At 38.5% G+C, this 24,738-nt stretch overlaps 1 long non-coding RNA gene across 3 annotated transcripts in view; it reads left to right on the top strand.

The window, feature by feature from the left end:
* The window catches only part of LOC143691625 (uncharacterized), a 141,046-nt gene that overhangs the window by 8,660 nt on the left and 107,648 nt on the right, over positions 1-24,738 (top strand). Inside the window, exon 3 of one of the 3 annotated variants that reach the window (XR_013179616.1) lies at positions 2,141-3,929. The exons of the other annotated variants lie outside the window; for them this stretch is intronic. This is a non-coding gene — a long non-coding RNA (uncharacterized LOC143691625). Of the gene's footprint in view, positions 1-2,140; positions 3,930-24,738 lie in introns of those variants that run through there. 3 annotated transcript variants of the gene reach the window in all.

The raw sequence follows: 24,738 nt of genomic DNA, 5'->3' as shown, positions 1-24,738 counted from the left end.
CTGTTCTCCCTAAGAGGAGACTTAGATCTCTAAGGAAAGAGGTATAACAGAGAGTGACTTCTGCTGTTTACCCTTTAGTTTCTCTGAATTTTGAACCATGTACATGTATTAACTTTTCAAATATTATTATAATAAAATACTTTACATAGATATGTGAGTCATACTTTAAACCCAGGGCCAGAAGCGTGCTTAAATAAGCATTCATCATCAAGTAAAAAAAAAACAAACAAAAAAACTGTCAGTTATCTTAGTTACTAATCAGCATTGTTTAACAAATACTAATCAATGCATTTAAAAATAAAATGAGGAATAAATGATTGGCTTTTGCAGATGACATTTTTAATGACCAGAGGAAGAATGAAAAAGCTATTAGAAACCATAAGAGAACTTAGTAATATGGTTGATTAAAAAAATAAAATATAATAATCCATAACTTCACTGACATTAATCAGAAAATGTTTCATCACATTTATTTTACACAAGAATGTAATATTGTCACCTAAAAAATATTAAAATAAATAGAAACACACCAAATAAAAAGTTAATTTCCCTCTTCCTACCTGCCCTTCGCTCTCTATAACTTTATAAGCTAGATTCTATTCTAGCCCCCATTTTACAGATGATGTTTAAAATATAAATAATAGAATCATGACATATTACATTAAAAAGATAGCTGAATGTCTTCAACCCTTGGGTAAAAAGAAAGCATTTCTAAGTACGTCACAATTTTCAGAAGCCATAAGAAAAAGAGTGATGAATTTTACTATCTTAAAATTTAAACCTACTGTATAAAAATACTAAAAATTATTCAAAATACAAAGAACTGGGAAAAAATTGTACTGTGTATGACAAACAACAATCCTTTATAGACAAAGGATCCTTACATATCCAAAAACAAAAGGAAAACAAAAAGAAAAATGGGCAAAGAAACCATCAGAAAACTCACTAAAGAAATAAAAATACCACTAAAAGTGACCAGCCATAACCATAACTATATAAATACAAAAAAAATTTGATGAATACTATATTTCATCCAACAAGTTGGCAAAGATTAAAAACTTGATGATACCTAGTGTAAGTAACAGTTTAGAAAAAGAGATATTCTCAGAGTTTAAATTGGTAGAATTTTGGAAGGTGGATTGACAATATAAATCAAATTGTACATACATATACCCAGTAAGTCAGCCCTCCCATTTTTAGGAATTTACCCTAATGCGGCTGTCATACAAAGGCTCAAAAATTTAGCAGGGATGTTCATGGGAAATGGTATGTTAAATAAAAATTCAAAACCATATAAATGTTCGACAGCAATAGACTGAATACGTTATGTTACAATCACATGATGAAATATTTCCACCCTTTAAAATTTTGAATATATATATATATCCAGATATGCAAAGGTTTCCAAGGTATGTATCAACTGAGTGAAGCAAGTTACAGAATAGTACATGTTAATATTGTCTCAAATGAGTGAATATGTGCATGTGTGTATGGGTGTATTTTTTACCTTTAAATCTATTTACTCTCCATAGTTAAATCTATGGGGAGTAAAATGAAGGGAGGATTTTAAAATTTTGACAGGATCTACTTTCTCTGTATCCAGATCATCATTGTTGCCAGGCATGTCTCAGCTTTAAGATAAATAATACTAAAAATTCCATGTAACAGATCAACTTACTTAAGGGAACATTTTGCCACTAAATCATCCTGGCAAATCCATCGAGATGCAAAATTCCACATGAGCCATTTTAGGCTAGTTTGTGTGAGAGAGAAAGAAATGATAAATAACTCCTGCCTCACAATTTTTCTGGCCAACCTCCAGATTTTTTTGTTGGACAGTCTAGCACTCTGGGGCTTAATGAAGTACTTATTCAAATGTAGATAGACCACTTCTTGATTTAAAAACAACAATCACCACCAAAAAGAAGGAAAAAAGCCATCTTGTCCTCAAATATAAGTAATCCCTGAAAAAGCTGAATGTTCCCAAACCTGGGCAAAAATACAAACTGATTTTTCTAACTGTAACTCCTTTGCCTACATACCTGATATTTACGCATATGAAGCTCCTTTGTATTCTTCGTGAAGAATGCCTCCATTTTGGTGCTCCACAGCAAAACCAATGAATGTTTTCCTTTTTCAGGCCCAGGCATGAGCTTTTCTGAGTTTATCTATGGTCTAGACAACTGAAGGACATTTCTCTGGTCAATTTGTCTAAACTCCATCACTGAATCAAGCCCAATCGCTACAAATTTTCACAGTTGCTTCCAGAGCATGATAGACACATAGATGCTTTGACCTGATGCTCCTTCAAGGAAGGCCTTGTTGCCCCACTGCTGCTGGGAGTGCTGTGAGCAGACAACCTTCAACTGACACACTTTTGGGGATTGCCCCAGCTCCATATATCAGCCTAGCCCAATGTCAGACACTTTTATAGGCAGCCCAAAACGAATTGAGGTAGGGACATAAAGTCTCAGCTATTTTGGCCCAAAAGAGAGACTGTTCTTGATAGGCCACTTTAACTCCAGAGCTCCACAAAGGAGTCAGCTGAGGCTGTCAGGCCTGCATCACAGTTGGACTTCTCCTGCTGTCAATCATGTTTCCATCCCCTCCTATCCATAAGTGTTGATCCCAAGGGCATCCCCCAATAAACCCCCTCAACACTATAGTCTGTCTCAGAGTCTGCTTCCTGGAGAACCCAGATTGTGTCACCAGGATTCAATTTGACATTATACCAGGACAAGAAAGGTTCAGAAATGCTTGTGTCATTTTTCTGTAACCTGTAGATGAACCATGGCAGTTTCTTCAAGGCAAGACAAGAAAGACAGGGCAAGACTAGCATCTGATAGAGGATAATCTTGAGCAGGACTGGATGTGTAAAGGCAAATGGTCACCATAAGGGGCCAAGAACAGAAACATATCCAGCAAACGATAAGTCACAGTGAAGAAAAATACTGAGTTGAAAACAATGCTAGATATCAGCCCAAAGGTAATAGGGTCCACCAGCAGCTAGAATTCAGGAACAGAACTGTAAACTCAGAGTAGGAAAGAGCAAAAGCAAGAATGGGCCTGGCCTTAGGATAGATTTGGAAGTGTAGACTGGGTGCCAAAGTGGAAACTTAGAAAGAGGGAGCAAGGCAGTAGTCCAGTTACACCACTGAGAAGGGTCCCATTCAGTTAAGGTACTGAATGTAGGCACCACAGTGGATGGAAGCTGAGCTCAGAAGACCTGTGCTTGGCACTGGGGCTTCACATCTTGGTCAGAAGAACAAAAAGCATAACACTATACTTACCTAAGAGGGATATTATTAGGAGTAAAGTTCAATGCCTAGACAAGCACTGGGTGGTAAGGGGGTAGGGGGCGAGAGGGAAGCTAAATTTTGAACAGTGGTAGGTACTGTAGTGTAGTTTGAGGTTATTTAAGAATTCCCAATCCAAGATCCTTATTGCTCTGTGAATAAGGATCATTTCTTGGTACTGATCAAAGACCAAGCCTGCACTTGAGGAGCCCAAGGGACCGAGCCACTGAGGCTGGCACAGGTAGAGACAGGGCTGAAAGGCAGAGGCTCATTATTTCTTTCTTGATTAACAAGGGAGACTGTTTCCTCTAATTCCATACTGAGAGTCTTCATTGTTTTGTTATGATTCTCTCTTTGCTGAATTGCCAGGAAGCTTAAAACCAAGCTTGATTCACACAGGAGGTAGGCTCTCTCTTTTCTCATCTAACTTTCTACTCCTTGCTCTACCACCTTTTTTCATTCCTTAAATTTTATCCTCTTATCTCTCTTTTAATTTTAACTGGTTTCAGCTCCTTTTGAGAAATAAGTAGGGTACAAATAAACAATGCAAATATATAGTTACTTGTGAGGAAAAGAATCTCTTTCATGGAGAAATCTCCCATATTTGGGATATTTTTTATAAAGATTTTTGTAGCTGACATGTTTTACATAATTCTAGGCACAAACTAGTGTTTAAAATTCATTCATGGTCTCAGAAAACATTGTTGAGTAATCTAACATTCATATTTCAGGGAAGCAAAATACCCTCAGATAACTTACAATAAAATAGGAGAGAAAGTAAGAAGTTATCACAGAATAACAGATACTATAATGTAGGTATTCATAAATATTTTGGAAGCCCAGGGAAGAGAAAGGGAGTCAAGGAGGGACTGGCTGATATGCATTTCATTTTGGAAAACTATTACCTCAGTGTATTCATTTATTCATTCAACAAATACTTACTGAACAACTACTTGCAGCCAGAGATTCTTGCATGAAAATTATATTTCCTGTGAGACAATAAACCAGAGACAGATCTGTCCCATGGACCAAAATGTCACTCCTTCATCCAGACAAGGAAACAATAAAAGATATTCCAGAATTTAAGGTAAAGCCATTTCCCATGAGATCCCCTGAAGGAAGCCTATTAAAATTCTTTTGGCAAACGACCCACACAGTCGGGTCACATCTGCCCCCAATCCATGAAAGCATAATGCTGACCTGCTGCCACAGCTCTATGCATGCACACAAAGGGCCCCATGCCTTAGACAAGCATACACCAGGGTTATGCCCCCCCAGACCAGTGCACCCACACAGCTACATCCTCCCTGGCTGCTGGACCACCCACATTCACAAGCATCAATGTGATAGCCCCAACTGTGCCCATTACCTGCCCTGAAACAAATCACCATACTGAGTGCTCCATGCTTTGCCCTGCTCCCTGCTGTACAACCATCCCACAAACACAAGGCCTTAGACTACTGAAAGAAATCAACTTCCAAAGTAAATCAATCCAGATATTTATATGCCACGGAGACAGCAGAAGATCATGAAGCATATCACAATGCAGACAGATATAGCCCTGCCTAATGACCAAATTAAAACACCAGAGGAAACACAGATGTTAGAACAATTAATCAAAGATGTTCATACAACTCTACTTGATAAAATAAGTGGGATAGCAAATGACATAAAGGAGATTAAGAAGACAGTAGAACAGCACAAAGAAGAATTTGAAAGAATAAATAGAAAAATAGCAGAGAGTTAGCGGAGGCAGGAGATTGTCCCCCTGCGCTCTGCTCTGGTACCTCCGGGGATGGGGAGGAAGAGGGGCATGCAGCGCGGAGAGGCGGGCGCCGAACACTTGAGTCACTCAGCTCCCCAAGGTTAGGAGCTGGACTTTGCCTCCCCGCCTGGGGTCTGCATTTCATCTCCGGCTTCAGTGACTCACCCGTTGCAGGCTGGCCCCCTGCCTGAGGCTGGACCAGCAGGCTTTCTATCTATTTGAGGGCCAGTTCGTCCTCCAGAGCAACTACTAAATAACCAGAAACAGTACAGAACAGCTTCCGGAGCCACGACAGTGACCGAACACACAGGGTACCCCAGTCTGGACTAGCTGGACTGGCTGCGAGTCTCCGAAACAGTGAGATCCCCAAGCCATGCACAGTTCCCCAAGTCATGGGGGCCGGCAGCTGGCGCCACTCTCCCATAGGCGGCTTCCCGGAGGGAAAGGAAACCATCTCTAACAGTAGCAGGGACTGAGTCCAACCAAACACCAATAGTGGCATTAATAAACAAATTCTAACTACTAAAAATAGGCCCCCAGCTCAGGCAAAACTGGTCAAGGTGGAGGTTGCCTACTGGGCTAACCAAAAAAGAGGAAAGGGGATGAAACAGAGCCTTCTGAGGTTGTCTACAGAGGCTTGGCTGCCTCTGGATTCAGCAGCGGGATTACACACGCTGCAACTGCTCCAAATGCAGAAAAAGGCTGCTTTCAGGGCTGTCTCCCACCTGAACCTTCCCCGTGGGAGGGGTGAAACACAACTCAGGTGGAATCCCTCTCTCAAGGAATTCAGACCCCAGGGCTTCGCAATTTGAAGCCATTAAAACCAGCCTACAACCTTTCCTCTGTCTCCACCACGCCCCCAGTAGGGAGAGCCTTCCAAAGTTAAAGCAGCCACAACATCTTTTGCTGGTGGGACCCGCAAACAGACAAGCGCCACATACCGGGCAAGATAAGAAAAACAGAGCCCAGAGACTTCACAGGAAAGTCTTTCAACCTGTTGGGTCTCACACTCAGGGAAAACTGACGCAGGTGATTTGTTCCCCCAGAAAGGAGGCCAGCTTAGTCCAGGAAAAGCCAGCTGGAGTCTGTAATACCTATGTAGAACCTCCTAAGGGTGGGGAGGAAAAAGGCACATTACAAGCAGGACAAGGAACAAGAAAACAAGAACTGAAAAATTACCCTCTGTTAAACAAAATTAAGCTAGAGGCCCAGAAAAGGCTGAAGTGAAGGTCAATGAACAGATAGACAAAAAACTCATCTAGCAAGAAAAACCTAGGTAAGATAAGTGAAAGCAATCTCCAGAATAAACTAATTAAGGTAATTAAATGTCCAGACGCCAGCAAAAAATAACAAATCACACCAGGAAAACTGAAGATATGGCCCAGTCAGAGGAACAAACCAATAGTTCAAATGAGATACAGGAGCTGAGACAACTAATTCTGAATATACGAACAGAAATGGAAAGCCTTTTCAAAAACCAAATCAATCAATTGAGGAAAGACATGAAGAAGGCAAGGAATGAACAAAAAGAAGAAATGGGAAGTCTGAAAAAACAAATCTCAGAACTTATGGGAATGAAAGATACAGTAGAAGAGATGAAAAAAACAATGGAAACCTACAATGCTAGATTTCAAGAAACAGAGGTTAGAATTAATGAACTGGAGGATGGAACATCTGAATTCCAAAAAGAAACAGAAACTATAGGGAAAAGAATGGAAAAATATGAGCAGAGGCTCAGGGAATTGAATGATAATATGAAGCACACAAACATACATGTTGTGGGTGTCCGGAAGGAGAAGAGAAGGGAAAAGGAGGAGAAAAACTAATGGAAGAAATTATCACTGAAAATTTCCCAACTCTTATGAAAGACCTAAAATTACAGATCCAAGAGGTGCAGCACACCCCAAAGAGAATAGATCCAAATAGATGTCTCCAAGACACTTATTAGTCAGAATGTCAGAGGTCAAAGAGAAAGAGAGGATCTTGAAAGCAGCAAGAGAAAAGCAATCCATGACATACAAGGGAAACCCAATAAGACTATGTGTCGATTTCTCAGCAGAAACCATGGAGGCAAGAAGACAGTGGGATGATATATTTAAATTACTAAAAGAGAAAAACTGCCAACCAAGAATTCTATATCCAGCAAAATTGTCCTTCAAAAATGAGGGAGAAATTAAAAGATTTTCAGACAAAAAGTCACTGAGAGAATTTGTGACCAAGAGACCAGCTCTGCAAGAAATACTAAAGGGAGCACTAGAGACAGATACAAAAAGACAGAAGAGAGAGGTGTGGAGAAGAGTGTAAAAGGAAGGAAAATTAGATATGATATATAAAATACAAAAGGCAAAATGGTAGAGGAAAGTACTACCCAAACAGTAATAACACTAAATGTTAATGGACTGAACTCCCCAATAAAAGACATAGACAGGCAGAATAGATTTAAAAACAGGATCCTTCTATATGTTGTCTACAGGAAACACATCTTAAACCCAAAGATAAACATAGGTTGAAAGTGAAAGGTTGGGAAAAGATATTTCATGCAAATAACAACCAGAAAAGAGCAGGAGTAGCTATACTAATGTCCAACAAATTAGACTTCAAATGTAAAACAGTTAAAAGAGACAAAGAAGGATACTATCTACTAATAAAAGGAACAATTCAACAAGAAGACATAACAATCATAAATATTTATGCACCGAACCAGAATGCCCCAAAATACGTGAGGCATACACTGCAAATACTGAATATGGAAATAGACACATCTACCATAATAGTTGGAGATTTCAATTCCCCACTCTCATCAATGGACAGAACATCTAGACAGAAAATCAATAAAGAAACAGAGAATTTGAATACTACAATAAATGAACTAGACTTAACAGACATTTATAGAACATTACACCCCACAACAGCAGGATACACCTTTTTCTCAAGTGCTTATGGATCATTCTCAAAGATAGACCCTATGCTGGGTCACAAAGAAAGTCTCAACAAATTTTAAAAGATTGAAATCATACACAACACTTTCTCAGATCATAAAGGAATGAAGTTGGAAATCAGTAATAGGCAGAGTGCTAGAAAATTCACAAATACGTGGAGGCTCAACAACACACTCTTAAACAACCAGTGGGTCAAGGAACAAATTACAAGAGAAATTAGTACATATCTCGAGGAGAATGAAAATGAAAACACAACATATCAAAACCTATGGGACGCAGCAAAGGCAGTGATAAGAGGGAAATTATTGCCCTAAATGCCTATATCAAAAAAGAAGAAAGGGCAAAAATTCGAGAATTAACTGTCCACTTGGAAGAACTGGAGAAAGACCAGCAAACTAACCCCAAAGGAAGCAAAAGGAAAGAAATAACAAAGATTAGAGCAGAAATAAATGAAATTGAGAACATGAAAACAATAGAGAAAATCAATAAGACCAGAAGCTGGTTCTATGAGAAAATCAATAAGATTGATGGGCCCTTAGCAAGACTGAGAAAAAGAAGAAGAGAGAGGACACAAATAAATAAGATCAGAAATGGAAGAGGAGACATAATCACTGACCTCACAGAAATAAAGGAGGTAATAACAGGATACTATGAACAACTTTATGCTAATAAATACAACAATGTAGATGAAATGGACAACTTCCTAGAAAGGCATGAACAACCAACTTTGACTCAAGAAGAAATAGATGACCTCAACAAACCAATCACAAGTAAAGAAATGAATCAGTCATTCAAAAGCTTCCTAAAAAGAAAAGTCCAGGACCAGACCGCTTCACATGTGAATTCTACCAAACATTCCAGAAAGAATTAGTACCAACCCTGCTCAAACTCTTCAAAAAAATTGAAGTGGAGGGAAAGCTACCTAATTCATTCTATGAAGCCAACATTACCCTCATACCAAAACCAGGCAAAGATATTACAAAAAAAAAAAACTACTGACCAGTCTCTCTAATGAATATAGATGCAAAAATCCTCAACAAAATTCTAGCAAATCAAATCCAGCAACACATTAAAAGAATTATACATCATGACCAAGTAGGATTCATCCCAGGTATGCAAGGATGGTTCAACATAAGAAAATCAATTAATGTAATGCACCATATCAACAAATCAAAGCAGAAAAATCACACAATCATCTCAATTGATGCAGAGAAGGCATTTGACAAGATTCAACATCCTTTCCTGTTGAAAACACTTCAAAGGATAGGAATACAAGGGAACGTCCTTAAAATGATAAAGGGAATATATGAAAAACCCACAGCTAATATCATCCTCAATGGGGAAAAACTGAAAACTTTCCCCCTAAGATCAGGAACAAGACAAGGATGTCCATTATCACCACTGTTATTCAACATCGTGTTGGAAGTTCTAGCCAGAGCAATTAGACAAGGAAAAGAAATACAAGGCATCAAAATTGGAAAGGAAGAAGTAAAACTCTCACTGTTTGCAGATGATATGATACTATACGTCGAAAACCCTGAAAAATCCACAGCAAAACTACTAGAGCTAATAAACGAGTACAGCAAAATAGCAGGTTACAAGATCAACATTCAAAAATCTGTAGTGTTTCTATACACTAGCAATGAACAAGTTGAGGAGGAAATCCAGAAACGAATTCCATTTACACTTGCAACTAAAAGAATAAAATACTTAGGAATTAATTTAACTAAAGAGACAAAAGACCTATACAAAGAAAACTACAAAAAACTGTTAAAAGAAATCACAGGAGACCTAAACAGATGGAGGGGCACACCATGTTCATGGACTGGAAGACTAAATATAGTTAAGATGTCAATTCTACCTAAATTGAGGTACAGATTCAACGCAATACCAATCAAAATCCCAACAACTTATTTTTCAGAAATAGAAAAACCAATAAGCAAATTTATCTGGAAGGGCAGGGTGCCCTGAATTGCTAAAAGTATCTTGAGGAATAAAAACAAAGCTGGAGGTCTCACGCTACCTGACTTTAAGGCATATTATGAAGCCACAGTGGTCAAAACAGCATGGTATTGGCATAAAGATAGATATATCGACCAATGGAATCGAATAGAGTGCTCAGATATAGACCCTCTCATCTATGGACATTTGATCTTTGATAAGGTAGTCAAGCCAATTCACCTAGGACAGAACAGTCTCTTCAATAAATGGTGCCTAGAGAACTGGATATCCATATGCAAAAGAATGAAAGAGGACCCGTATCTCACACCCTATAAAAAAGTTAACTCAAAATGGATCAAAGATCTAAACATTAGGTCTAAGACCATAAAACAGTTAGAGGAAAATGTAGGGAGATATCTTATGAATCTTACAATTGGAGGCGGTTTTATGGACCTTAAACCTAAAGCAAGAGCACTGAAGAAAGAAATAAATAAATAGGAACTCCTCAAAATTAAACACTTTTGTGCATCAAAGAACTTCATCAAGAAAGTAAAAAGACAGCCTACACAATGGGAGACAATATTTGGAAATGACATATCAGATAAAGGTCTAGTATCCAGAATTTATAAAGAGATTGTTCAACTCAACAACAAAAAGACAGCCAATCCAATTACAAAATGGGAAAAAGACATGAACAGACACTTCTCAGAAGAGGAAATACAAATGGCCAAAAGGCACACGAAGAGATGCTCAACGTCCCTGGCCATTAGAGAAATGCAAATCAAAACCACAATGAGATATCATCTCACACCCACCAGAATGGCCATTATCAACAAAACAGAAAATGACAAGTGCTGGAGAGGATGTGGAGAAAGAGGCACAGTTATTCACTGTTGGTGGGAATGTCAAATGGTGCAACCAATGTGGAAGGCAGTTTGGCGGTTCCTCAAAAAGCTGAATATAGAATTGCCATATGACCCTGCAATACCATTGCTAGGTATCTACTCAGAGGACTTAAGGGCAAAGACACAAACGGACATTTGCACACCAATGTTTACAGCAGCATTATTTACAATTGCAAGGAGATGGAAACAGCCAAAAGGTCCATCAACAAACGAGTGGCTAAACAAGCTGTGGTATATACATACGATTGAATATTATGCAGCTTTAAGACAGAATAAACTTATGAAGTATGTACCAACATGGATGGACCTAGAGAACATTATGCTGAGTGAGACTAGCCAAAAACTAAAGGACAAATACTGTATGGTCCCACTGATGTGAACCGACATTCGAGAATAAACTTGGAATATGTCATTGGTAACAGAGACCATCAGGAGATAGAAATAGGGTAAGATATTGGATAATTGGAGCTGAAGGGATACAGAATGTGCAACAGGACTGGATACAAAAACTCAGAAATGGACAGCACAATACTACCTAATTGTAATGTAATTATGTTAAAACCCTGAATGAAGCTGCATGTGAGAATGATAGAGGGAGGAGGGCTGGGGACATAAATGAAATCAGAAAGAAAGATAGATGTTAAAGATCGAGATGGTATAATCTAGGAATGCCTAGAGTGTATAATAATAGTGAAATGTACAATGTACAAATTTTTAAAATGCTTTTGCATGAGGAAGAACAAAGGATTGTCATTATTGCAGGGTGCTGAAAATAGATGATAACTAATACTTCAAAATGTCACATTATGTGTGAAACTAAAGCAAAAAATGTTCATTTGTTACAAAATTGAGATTTTGACTAGAGCATTTCCTAATATAACTCATGTAGATAGTTTGATTAAATGTCATAAGTACTTGGAATCTCAGATAGCACATGAGATTTTGTTGGTTTGTCCAGAGTGAACCCCTGATGAATCCCAGAATGATTTGATCAGTGACTGGAAAAGTATTTGCATCCCCCTTCGGGGAATCTGAGAGTGGGGAGAAATTCAGCTTCCCCAAGTTGAATTCTTGATATTCTCACAAGAAGTGTGGACAACCAAAGCTATAGGCTGAGCCCCCAGTCTTGGGGTTTGTTCACATGAAACTTAACCCCACAAAGGATAGGTCAAGTCTACTTAAAATTTAGGCCTAAGAGTCACCTCCAAGAGAGCCTCTTTTGTTGCTCAGATGTGGCCTCTCTCTCCAGCCAATATGATGAGCAGTCTCACCACCCTCCCCCTCTCTGCATGGGACATGACTCCCAGGGGTGTGGACCTTCTTGGCAACGTGGGACAGAGATCCTGGAATGAGCTTAGGCTCAGCATCAAAGGACTGAGAAAAACCCTAGAATGAGCTGATAATTAACATCAAGAGACTGAGAGAACCTTCTCGACCAAAAGGGGGAAGAGTAAAATGAGGCAAAATGTCAATGACTGAGAGATTCCAAACAGAGTCGAGAGGTTATCCTGGAAGTTATTCTTAACGCTTTAAGTAGATATCACCTTGTTGTTCAATATGTAGTGGAGAGGGTGGAGGGAATTGCCTGAAAATGTAGTGCTGTGTTCCAGTAGCCATGTTTCTTGATGACTATTGAACAATGATATAGCTTTCACAATGAGACTCTGTGAATGTGAAAACCTTATGTCTGATGCTCCTTTTAGCTACTATATCAACAGAAGAGTAGAACATATGGAATAAAAATAAATAATAGGGCGAACAAATGTTAAAATAAATTCAGTTTGAAATAGTGGCAAATGAAAGCGAGGGGTAAGGGGTATGGTACGTGTAGTTTTTTTTTTCTCTATTATCATTTTATTTCTTTTTCTGTTGTCTTTTTATTTCTTTTTCTAAATCGATTCAAATGTACTAAGAAATGATGAATATGCAAGTATGTGATGACATTAAGAATTACTGATTATATATGTAGAATGGAATGATTTCCAAATGTTTTGTTTGTTAATTTTTTTTAATTAATAAAAAAAAAAAGAAAAATAGCAGAAATCACAGAGACTGTTGGCCAAATAAAAAACATACTAGAGGGACACAACACCAGATTTGAAGAGACAGAAGAAAGAATAAGTGATATAGAGGACAAGATAATTGACTTCGAAGACTCAAAACAGCAAATGGCAAAAAAGATGGAAAAAAATGAATGGGAACTTAGGGAAATGATAGACAAAACAAAGCATGCAAATATAAGAATCATAGGTATCCCAGGAGAAGAGAGGAATAAAGGGCTAGGAAGAGTTGTTGAGGATATAATGAGGGAAAACTTCCCAATTCTCATAAAGGACATAAATATGCAAGTCAAATAAGCCCAAAGAATTCCAAACAGAATAAATCCAAGTAGGCCTTCCCCAAGGCACATACTAATCAGTCTGTCAAATATTGAAGAGAAGCAGAAAATCCTGAAAGTGGCAAGAGAAAAACAATCTACTACACACAAGGGAAATCAAATAAGACTGAGTTCAAACTACTGAACTAGCACCCTGGAGGCGAGAAGGCAGTGGTATGATATATTCAAGATCCAGGAAGAGAAAGACTTCTAGCCAAGAATTCTGCATCTAGCCAAACTGTCCTTCAAAACTGAGGGAGAGATTAAAGTTTTCACAAGAAGTCCTGAAAGAATTTGTCAACAAGAGACCAGCCCTACAAGAAAGAAATGCTAAAAGGAGTTCTGCTGGCTGAAAAAAAAGACAGGAGAGGGAGGTCTGGAGGAGGGCACAGAATTGAAGAGTACCACTAAGGGTAATTTAAAGCATAAAGAAAGAAAGAGGGAAAAGAATATATAGATCTGACAAATAAAATTAAAAAGATGAGCTGGTGAAATCAAGAAACACCTTTTCAATAATAACTTTGAATGTTAACAGACTCAATTTACCAATTAAAAGATACAGATTGTCAGAATGGATTAAGAAACAGAATCCAGCTATATGCTGCGTACAACACACTCATCTTAGACACAAGGATACAAACATATTGAAAGTGAAAGGATGGAAAAAGATTTTCCACACAAGTTGTAACCAAAAGAAAGCAGGAGTAACTATACTAATATTGCTCAAAATAGACTTTAAAAGTAAAGACATCATAAGAGACAAAGAAGGACACTATATACTAATTTAAGGGTCAATTCACCAAGAAGATATAACAATCATAAATATTTATGCTCCCAATCAAGGAGCTCCAAAGTACATGAGACAGACATTGGCAAAACTGAAGGGAGGGATAGGTGTTTCAACAATAATAGTAGGAAACTTCAGTACACCACTCTCCTCTATAGATAGACCAATCAAACAGAAGATCAACAAGGAAAAAGAGAAGTTAAATAACTTGATAAATGAATTAGACCTAACAGGATACATAGGTCACTGCACCCCAAAGCACAAGGTTATACATTCTTCTCCAGTGTTCATGGAACATTCTCCAGGATTGATCATATTCTGGGGGCACAAAACAGGTCTTTAAGAATTTTAAAATATTGAAATTATTCAAAGCACTTTTTCTGATCACAATGGGATGAAGCTGGATCTCAAGAACCACCAAAGAATGAGAACATTCACAAATATATGGAGATTAAATAACACACTATTAAACAGCCAGTGGGTCAAAGAAGAAATTGCTAGAGAAATGAGTAGCTATCTGGAGATGAAAGAAAATGAGAATACAACTTATCAGAATGGATGTGACACAGGCTGTGCTGAGAGGAAAATTTATTGCCTTAAATGCCTAGATTAAAAAACAAGAAAGCAAAAATAGAGGACTGAACAGCAAACCTGGAGGAATTTGAGAAATAACAGCAAACTAATCCCAAAGCAAATAGAAGAGAAATGACAAAGATTAAAGCAGAGATAAATGAATGGGAGAACAAAAGAACAATAGGAAGAATCAATAAAACCAAAAGTTGGTTCTTTGAGAAAATCAATAAAATTGATGGGTCACTAGCAAGACTGATGAAGGAAAAAAGAGAAAGGATACAAATAAACAAAATCAGAAATGAGAAGGGGTGCATGACCACAGACCCTGAAGAAATAAAAGAAGTCATAAGAAGATACTATGAATAACTATATACCAGCAAATTAGACAACTTAGATGAAATGGACAAATTCCTGGAGACATACAAACAAGCTACACTGCCTCAGGAAGAAATCACAAACAAATCACAAGTATAGAGATTCAATCAGTCATCAAAAATCTTCCTACAATGAAAAGCCCAGGGCCAGATGGCTTCACAGGGGAATTTAACAAACATTCCAGAAAGAACTAACACTAATCCTGCTCAGACTTTTCAAAAAAACTGAGGAAAAAGGAATGCTACCTATTCATTTTATGAGGGTAATATCATTTTAATATCAAAACCAGGTAAAGAATCTATAAGAAAGGAAAACTACAGGCCAATCTCCCTAATGAACATAGATGCAAAAATTCTCAATAAAATATTAACAAATCAAATCTGACAACACATTAAAGGAATTATACACCATGACCAAGTGGGATTTATACCAGGAATGCAAGGATGGTTCAGCACAAGAAAATCAATTAATGTAGTATAGCACATTAATAAATCAAAAGGGAAAAATCACATGATCACCTCGATTGATGCTGAAAACGCATTCGACAAAATTCAGCATCCTTTTCTGTTAAAAACACCAAAAGATAAGAATCAAAGTTAACTACCTCAATATGATAAAGGGAATATATGAAAAATCGATAGCCAGCATCATATTCAATGGAGAGAGACTGAAAGCTTTCCCTCTAAGATCAGGTACATGACAAGGATGCCCACTGTCACCACTACTATTCAACGTTGGGCTAGAAGTTCTAGCTAGCGCAATCAGGCAGGACAAAGAAATAAAAGGCATCTAAATTGGAAAGGAAGAAGTAAAGCTCTCATTATTTGCAGATAATATGATACTATACTTGGAAGATCCTGAGAAATCTACAGCAAAGTTACTTGAGCTAATAAACAAATTCAGCCAGGTGGCAAGATATAAAATTTATGGGTATAAAACACAAGCAATGAACTAGCTGAGGAGTTAGTTAAGGAAAAATTCTACTCAAAATAGCAACTAAAAGGATCAAATACCTAGGAATGAACTTAACTAGGGTCAAAAGGAACTTGTACACAGAAAACTATATAACATTGCTAAAAGAAGTCAAAGGAGATCTAAATAGGCAGAAAGACATTCCCTGCTCATGGATAGGAAGGCTAAATATAGTTAAGATGTCAAGTCTCCCCAAATTGATCTACAGATTCAACACAGTACCAATCAAAATTCCAACAACCTACTTTGACGATTTGGAAAAGCTAACTACCAAATTCATCTGGAAGGGAAAGAGACCCTGAATAGCTAAAAGCATCCTAAAAAAGAAGAACGAAGTGGGAGAATTAACACTCCCTGACTTTAAAACCGTTTATAAAGCCACAGTGGTCAAGACGGCATGGTACTGGCACATAGACAAAAGCACTGACCAATGGAGTTGAATTGAGAGTGCAGAAATAGACTACCAAATCTATGGTCATCTGATTTTGACAAGGCCCCCAAATCCTCTGAACTGGGACAAAACAGTATTTTCAATAATTGAGTATGGAAGAATGGGATATTAATAGCCAAGAGAATGAAAGAGAATCCCTGTTCCAGTTTGAAAGGATGTATGTATCCTAGAAAAGCCATGTTTAATCCTAATCCCATTTTGTAACAGCAACCATTTCTTCTAATCCCTATTCAGTATTGTGTGTTTGAAACTGTAATTAGATCATCTTCCTGGAGATGTGATTTAATCAAGAGTGATTGTAAAGCTGGATTAGTTGGAGGCATGTCTCCTCCCATTCAGGTGGGTCTTGAGTAGTTTACTGAATCCTATAAAAGAGGAAACATTTTGGGGAAAGCCAGAGATTCAGAAAGAGCAGAGAAGAACAACATAGCCATGAGAAGCAGAGAGAATCAGCCAGCGACCTTTGGAGATGAAGAAGGAAAACACCTCCCGGGGAGCTTTATGAAACAAGAAACCAGGAGAGATGATGCTGTGTTTGCCACGTGCCCTTCCAGCCAAGAGAAAAACCCTGACTGTGTTTGCCACGAGCCCTCTCACTTGAGAGAGGAACTCTGAACTTCATTAGCCTTCTTGAACAAAGGTATCTTTCCCTGGATGGATGCCTTTGATTGGATATTTTGTAGACTTGTTTTAATTGGGACATTTTCTCAGCTTTAGAACTGTGAACTAGCAGCAATTTATTAAATTCCCCTTTTTAAACATCATTCTGTCTCTGGTATATTGCATTCCAGCAGCTAGCAAACTAGAACAGATTTTGGTACTAGAGAGTGGGGTGCTGCTGCAGTTTGCAAATATAATGTTGGAATGGCTTTTTAAATGGATAAGGGAAAGAATTTGGAAGAGTTGTGAGGCGCTTGATAGAGAAGGCCTAAAATGCTTTGAAGAGACTTTTGGTAGAAATGTGAACACTAAAGATACTTCTGATAAGGTTTTAGGTAGAAATGAGGCACGTGTTATTGCAAACTGGAAGGAAGGTGAACCTTGTTTTAATATAGCAGATAATATGGCAAAATTGACTGTTGGCTTTGACTGGAAGGCAGAGTTTTAAAGCCATGAACTTGGATATTTAGCAAAAGAGCTCTCCAAATTAAATGTGGAATGCACAGCCTGGTTTCTCCTCACAGCTTATAGTGAAATGTGACAGGAAAGAGATAAGCTGAAAACTGAACTCTTGGGTACAAAGAAACCAGAAATTGAAGTTGTGGAAAATTCTGGGCCTCCAGAAAGGGAGACCACAGAGAATAGTGCCCTGTGTGAGGATTTAACAAAATGTGGAACCAGTCAGCCATTTCAGAGAAAGCCAGGATTGGACATGGGGTTATCCAGGAAGGATTTGTAGAAACTCCTTATGTCTGATGGGCATGATCCAAGGCTACTCTATAGAAAGCCATTGAGAGTGTTGCAGGATCTGTATAAAGAGAAACACTGCCAGTCGAGACTGAGAGGGACACTGGAAAAAAAATAACCTCAGAGACAGAACCATGGAGGCTGAGGTCTGAAGTCAAGAAGCCTCGGTCAGGAGAGCACACCCACCCAAGCATGTGGAAAGGGTGAGTTTGCCCCAGAGGCAGAGGATGGGCCTTCCACCTCGTTGCAGGGCAAGAGTCATGCCCTCTCAGGCCTTTGAGAGGGTGAAGCACATTCCTTGGGGTTTGGGGAGAGCCTGGCTGCCACCACATGGACAGGTTGAGCATGTGCCCCGGAGATGGCAGAGAGGCCAGGTGCAGCCCTGATGCTTGGAGAGGGTGGAGCCGAGTAAAAGGTAGTCTCCCCAGTGTCCCCCAATGTTGCATTCAGAGAGATGCAGGCCTCTGTGTAGGCCCTTGGAAAGGGTGGAACTGCCGCTTTCAGAAGCCCAGAAGATAAATGACTCTCAGACTTTGAAATCTAATGGGCTTTGTCCTGCAGGTTTTCGAAATTCTGTGGGTCTGGTGACCCCTGTGTTCCTTCCTCCCTATGGAAATGCGTATATGTATCCTATAACTGTTCCTCCTTTATATGTTGGCAGCAAATAACTTGTTATGAGTATTTACAGGTCCAGAGCCAGAGAATAATTTTTCCTTAAAACAGACCATGCCCATAAATAACTTTGATAGGAGTTTGTACTTTTTCTAACTTTGTATTTCATTTGCATTGCTACTGAAATGACTTAAGGATTTCTGATATTATTATGGAATAAATATATTTTGCATATGGGGAAAACATGTCTTTTTTAGGGTCCAGAGGGTAGGATGTGCCAGTTGGAAAGGATGTATGTCCCCTAGAAAAGCCATGTTTAATCCTAATCCCATTTTGTAAAGGTAACTGTTTCTTCTAATTCCTATTCAATATTGTGTTGAAACTGTAATTAGACCATATCCCCCTGGAGATGTGATTTAATCAAGAGTGGTAAACTGGATTAGCTGTAGGCATGTCTCCACCCATTCGGGTGGTTCCTGATTAGTTTACTGGAATCCTATAGAAGAGGAAACATTTTGGGGAAAGCCAGAGATTCAGAAAGAGCAGAGAAGAATGACAGAGCCATGAGAAGTAGAGAGAACCAGCCAGCAACCTTTGGAAATGAAGAAGGAAAACGCCTCCCAGGGACTTCATGAAATAGGAAGCCAGGAGAGAAAGCTAGTAAATGATGCCATGTTTGCCATGTGCCCTTCCAGCTGAGAGAGAAGCCCTGACTGTGTTTGCCATGTGCCTTCTCGAGAAAGAAACCCTGAACTTCACCGGCCTACTTGAACCAAGGTATCTTTCCCTGAATGGATGCCTTTGATTGGACGTTTCTATAAACTTGTTTTAATTGGGACACTTTCTCAGCTTTAGAACTGTAGACTAGCAACTTATTAAATTCTCCTTTTTAAGAGCCATTCTGTTTCTGGTATATTGCATTCTATCTTACACCCTACACAAAAATTAACTCAAAGTGGATCAAACACCTAAATATAAGAACTAGCACCATAAAGCTTCTAGAAGAAAATGTAGGGAAACATCTTTAAGACCTAGTCATAGGAGGTAGCTTCCTAAACTTTACACCCAAAGCACAAACAACAAAAGAAAAAAATAGATAAATGGGAACTCCTTAAAATCAAATGCTTCTGCACCTCAAAAGACTTTTTCAAAAAGATGAAGAGGCAACCAATTCAATGGGAGAAAATATTTGGAAATCACATATCAGACAAAGGTTTGATTTCCTGTATATACAAAGAAATCATACAATGCAACAACAAAAGAACAAACAATCCAATCATAAAATGGGCTAAAGATATGAATATGCATTTTTCTGAAGAGCAAATTCAGATGGCTCAAAAGCACATGAAGAGATGCTTATTTTCAGTGGCTATAAGGGAAATGCAGATCAAGACTACAATGAGATGCCACCTCACATCTATAAGAATGGCTGCTATTAGACAAACAGGAAACCATAAATGTTGGAGAGGATGTGGAGAAACTGGGACACTTGTGCACTGCTGGTGGGAATGTATAATGCTGCAGCCACTTTGGAAGACTGTTTGGCGGTTCCATAGGAAACTAAATATCAAGTTGCCCTATGATCCAGCAATAGCACTACTTGGTATATACCCAGAAGAGCTGAAAGCAGTGACACAAACAGACATTTGCACACCAATGTTCACAGCAGCATTATTCACAAATGCCAAAAGATGAAAACAAACCAAATGCCCATCAACAGATGAGTGGATCAACAAAATGTGGTATATACATATGATGGAATATTATGCAGCAGTAAGATAAAACAACATCCTGAAGCACATGACAAGATGGATGAGCCTTGAGGACATAATGCTAAGTGAAGTTAGCCAGACACAAAAGGATGGATACTATATGATCCCATTTTTATGACCAGCTTAAAGGTATAATCAGAAGCTTATAATACAGAATTTAGGGGACTTCGAGATACATAGAAGCTAGAGATTCTAATCTCGTTAGCTAATGAATGTTGAACTCCAATGTAAGGGAAATAGATAGGAGTGAAGGTGATTCTCTAGTGGGTCTATAAGTAATATTACCATACAGAAAATGAACAAGATTGAAAGGGGTTGTATAGACCTATGTTTCCCACTGACTCAAACTAGAAATATGAATGAGTTCTTGTAAAATGACTTCAAAGATATGATTCTTGTATAAAGAGTGTTTAAGGTAGAGGGGGTACAGGGGGAAAACTGCTGTTGCATGCTATGAGCTATGTTCGAAGGGAAACCATCATCAGCACTACCACAGCAACAACAGAGGTAAATGATGGGGGGAGGGACAAGAGTTAAGAGGATGTTTAGATTTCCTATTTGGCGTGGGTCTGTTTATTAGTTTTCTGTCTCTTGGGAACAGTGAAATTATCTAAAACTGAGAATGTTGATGGGCTGTGGACTTCGGGCCTTCTGCGTGATGCCCGATGAATGCAGGTGGCTGAAGGATGCACTGACAGAGAAATAGATTGGTGAACGATGGTGTATACTTATGAATGAAGGTCATGCTGCTACAAAAAGGAACAATGCTGTGAGGCACGCAACGATGTGAATGAAAATGTGGGGCATTTGGTCAAACAAAAGTCAGAAGCAAAAAAACAACAATGGTATAGTCACCTTTAGAAAATGCTTATAAGAAAACAGGGGTCTAGATTATAAGTTTTTAGAGCAGACATATTAGGGCAATATATAAGATTCCAAAAGGGTTCTAGGCACTAGAGTAACTTGCAAGAAACCTAAACCTCCAGATGGATCCCTGGTCCAGATAAGTCCTGAAATCTAGCCCAGCCTCTCCAGAACATCAAATAGTTCCATCTCCCTACCCCATATTAGTGGCAGTCCTTCCAATATCAAAAATTTAGAACTTCATAGCCCAAACAACCCCAAAGAGAGGTATAGAAAGATCAAAGGTGATGATAGAATTATACATAGAACATAGGACTTAACAAATGAATATGAATGCTGAATCATTAAATTATATCTCTTTTAGTCTCCAGTATTTTAGGGCAGCTAGAAGTAAAAACCTAAAATTGTGAAATTGTTACCCATGTCAAATTCTGAAATATGTTCTACAACTAATTGTGGTGCTGTGCTTGGAAAATGATAGCTTTTTTGTATAAATGTATTGTTCACAAAAAAAAAAGAAAAAAGTTTAATGTGATGATAAAAAATATATAAGCCCTCTAGCCTCCTATATTCTGCAACAGCTAGAAGGAAAAATATGAGAGGATCATATGGTAGCCCATGACAAACTCTGGGAACTGACGTGTAACACCTTGTTGTGGGATCTGTCCTGTAACTACTTGTTGAAGAGTGCTTTGAAAACTATTGCTTTTTTATTCCTTTGCTTTGTAAATTTGTTATACTATACAAAAAAAAGTTTAAAAAAATTCTTTTGGCAAAACTAATTGCCTAGATTTTAAGGTCTAAGCAATAAAACTGATTGCTTTTTTTTCCTTACGTGGGCAGGCACCAGGAATCGAACCTGGGTCCTCTGGCATTGCATGCAAGAATGCTTGCCTGCTGAGCCACCGTGGCCCACCCTGATTGCTTTTTAATTTACCCACTTTTCTTTCCCTAAGAACAAAGTCCAACCTACTATTTACTTTAAAGTTCACCTCCTCGATACAACCAAGTCAAGTTTATAAGCCATTGTTTCTTAAGCATTAGGATACATTCAAAGCATCTGAGTTTCCTAAGAAACTGCAGTTGTGGTTTGAGTGGGCCTGGCGCATGCCCAAAATTCTATTTGTCTACCAAAAGTTCCCAGGTGAGGTGAATGCTTGAAGTAGCAAGGTCATTGACAATTGCTAATGCTATGTGTCCTCTCCTGTCTCTTGCAATCACTGCTTCACACCTGACAGCTGTTCAGTGCTGCTTAGAACTGGAGTGGCCCTGCCCAAACCCTTACAACTTTTGTCAAAATAAAAATGTGTCCAGGAAAAAAAAACATTTTAAGTTTAAATGAACCTCTATTTCTAATTAGAGGGCTTTCATAAAGAAAGCTTTAAGGGTAGGATTAGTTTTATCAACTGCTTTTACTCAAGGAAAATTAAAAGTTGCCTGGGTTTGACAGGTACTTAATTGCACTATAACAGAAAGAGGGCTTGATTTCCCCCGAGTCTATTATAATTAAACCCTGGTATATTCTTCAGTTTGTGAAAAGATGAATGGGGAAGCTGAAATTGAAAATGTTAAAGGTTTTTCCTGTTTAATTAAGGAAATGAATATGTACATATATATCATTTATATATATATGTGTGTGTGTGTGTATTTTTTTTTTAAACAAAAGAGCTCCCCAAGGGGAAATATCAGTGCATGGGTACAAAGGGGGAGTATTTTTGGTTCTCATAATTTGCCATCATGAAAACTCTGTATGGTTTGCCGTTTTCAGTTTCTCATGACTTATTACATGAGCAAAAATTATTAAATCTTAACAGATTGATCTACTCCCATCAAACCCACATTTTGCAGCATGCCTTCCCAGAAAGAGATGATTCTTTCTCGGAAAGTTATTTAGTAGCTCCAAGAAAATATTTTACACTCAATGTCACATCAGTACTTCTAGGAAGCAAAGATTATCTGTGAAACATACAGCATCAGTCTTTTCTCTGATTATAATGTTTTAAATCTTTGTAGAAAGCCTGAGAATTATGAGTGAGAGCGCTTTCACAATTTTGCTCCCATGAGCTACAAAAAGATCATTAACTATTGTAGTTAGTTTTTCCATTTTGAGGGATGAACCAGAAATTCACAGGCCAATTCTCTATCATTAAGTTGTACTTTTTATTCCATTATTTCATAATATTTTGGTGAAGCTGTCATCAGACATGCAGTCCAATCTGACATAGGTCTTTAGTTCAGGCCTGTAGATGCAGCTGAGATCAAGGTATCAAGATTCCACAAGTGGCATTAATCCAGCCTTGCATTTTCCCCTAAAATAAATCCAGGTCCAGAATAGCCCACAAGATATGTAGCAAATTCCAGTGTGACCACAGATCTTCTAACTAACTCTGTTAATCCTTGAAAACTCGTTGGATGGCCAGCAGACAGAGATAGCAGGATATACTTGCACAGCTGGGAAAAGGATTACTTATGATTATTATAGTCTCTTATTTCTTTCTATGACTTTAATTGAAATGGTACTTTTATTGAAGTCTGCCATTTCTTTCTGACCAGCCATGCAAATAATTATACTTGTCCAGGTTATTAAAGGAAACAGGCCAACCCAAAAGGAAATCAGGCAGAGGCTTGAAGGAATCTGGATTCTGCCCCTCTTCCCTGGCTGCCTGTCCCTCAGGTTTCGGTGAGAATCTGTACCTTTGTTTTACAGGTTTATAATATAACCTAGGTTAGAAGCAGAGGCGGCTAAAGAATTGACACCATGGAAAGAGGATGAAACAAAATGTTCTTGGTGGCCCACAGACTGTATGGACTATGGTATATGACATCAAGAGGCTCTTGAGGACAGACATAGTCCATGCAAAAGCCTCTTGGGTGTTTCTATTTTCCCCATTGGCTCCGAAGTCCCAGGAGCCAGGTCGTGGTGTCACTGAAGGGCACTCTTCCAACTTACTTCAGCTTAGGGGCATCCTCAGAGCCATTTCCTTCCTAGAGGAAGCTCTGCCGCTGACACACTCTCTTCTCATAGTCCTCAAGCAGACCCTTAGCCTCAAGGCAGAGCCTATTGGACGCTCCCACTTCATGCCTATGCAGTCACTAATCCTTTTTCATAAACAATTGTTTTTCTTAATTTACTCATAACATAAAAACTGAAAAGTAACAGCTCCTTAGTATTCCACAGGCCTCAGTTCCATATTCCCAACTTACTTAACACCTTATTTCTTCATTTACCATCCTCCTCCTCACAGCCACAGAAATTTCCAAAATAAATAGCTACCTTCTCCTCTTTTAAAAGTCCAGAAAAGGTGTTTCGCATGACAACTTCTCTATTCCACCAAATAAAAGTTATGACTCAACAAAGGACCTCTCCCTAGGCTAGCATTTAAATTTTTCTTAATCACATGAATTACCCTAATAAAACCAATTAACCATTTCCTTATTTTGAAAGAATTGCCTAATAAATAGAGACCACCCTCCCTGGCACAAAAGGAGGGATGTTTCCATTTATGGGTTATTCTCCTGAATGGTTTCACTAGGCATTAAATCCAGGCCCCCCGCAGGGCTGAGGGCCTCCCAGATCCTCTCCTTCAGCCTGCTTCCCCCGAGCTTTGTGTCAGACCCTGTGGCCTCCCGCTAGCACAGGACACTCAGCCCTCGGCTTTCTCCCAAGCCTGGAACTTTGCTCCCAGTAACTGCCAGAGAAAC

This window comes from Tamandua tetradactyla, chromosome 7 (genome assembly GCF_023851605.1).
Source record: "Tamandua tetradactyla isolate mTamTet1 chromosome 7, mTamTet1.pri, whole genome shotgun sequence".
Classification (NCBI taxonomy): domain Eukaryota; kingdom Metazoa; phylum Chordata; class Mammalia; order Pilosa; family Myrmecophagidae; genus Tamandua; species Tamandua tetradactyla.
Note: the sequence above shows the minus strand (reverse complement) of the source record. Positions and strands in the feature narration are given on the sequence as shown.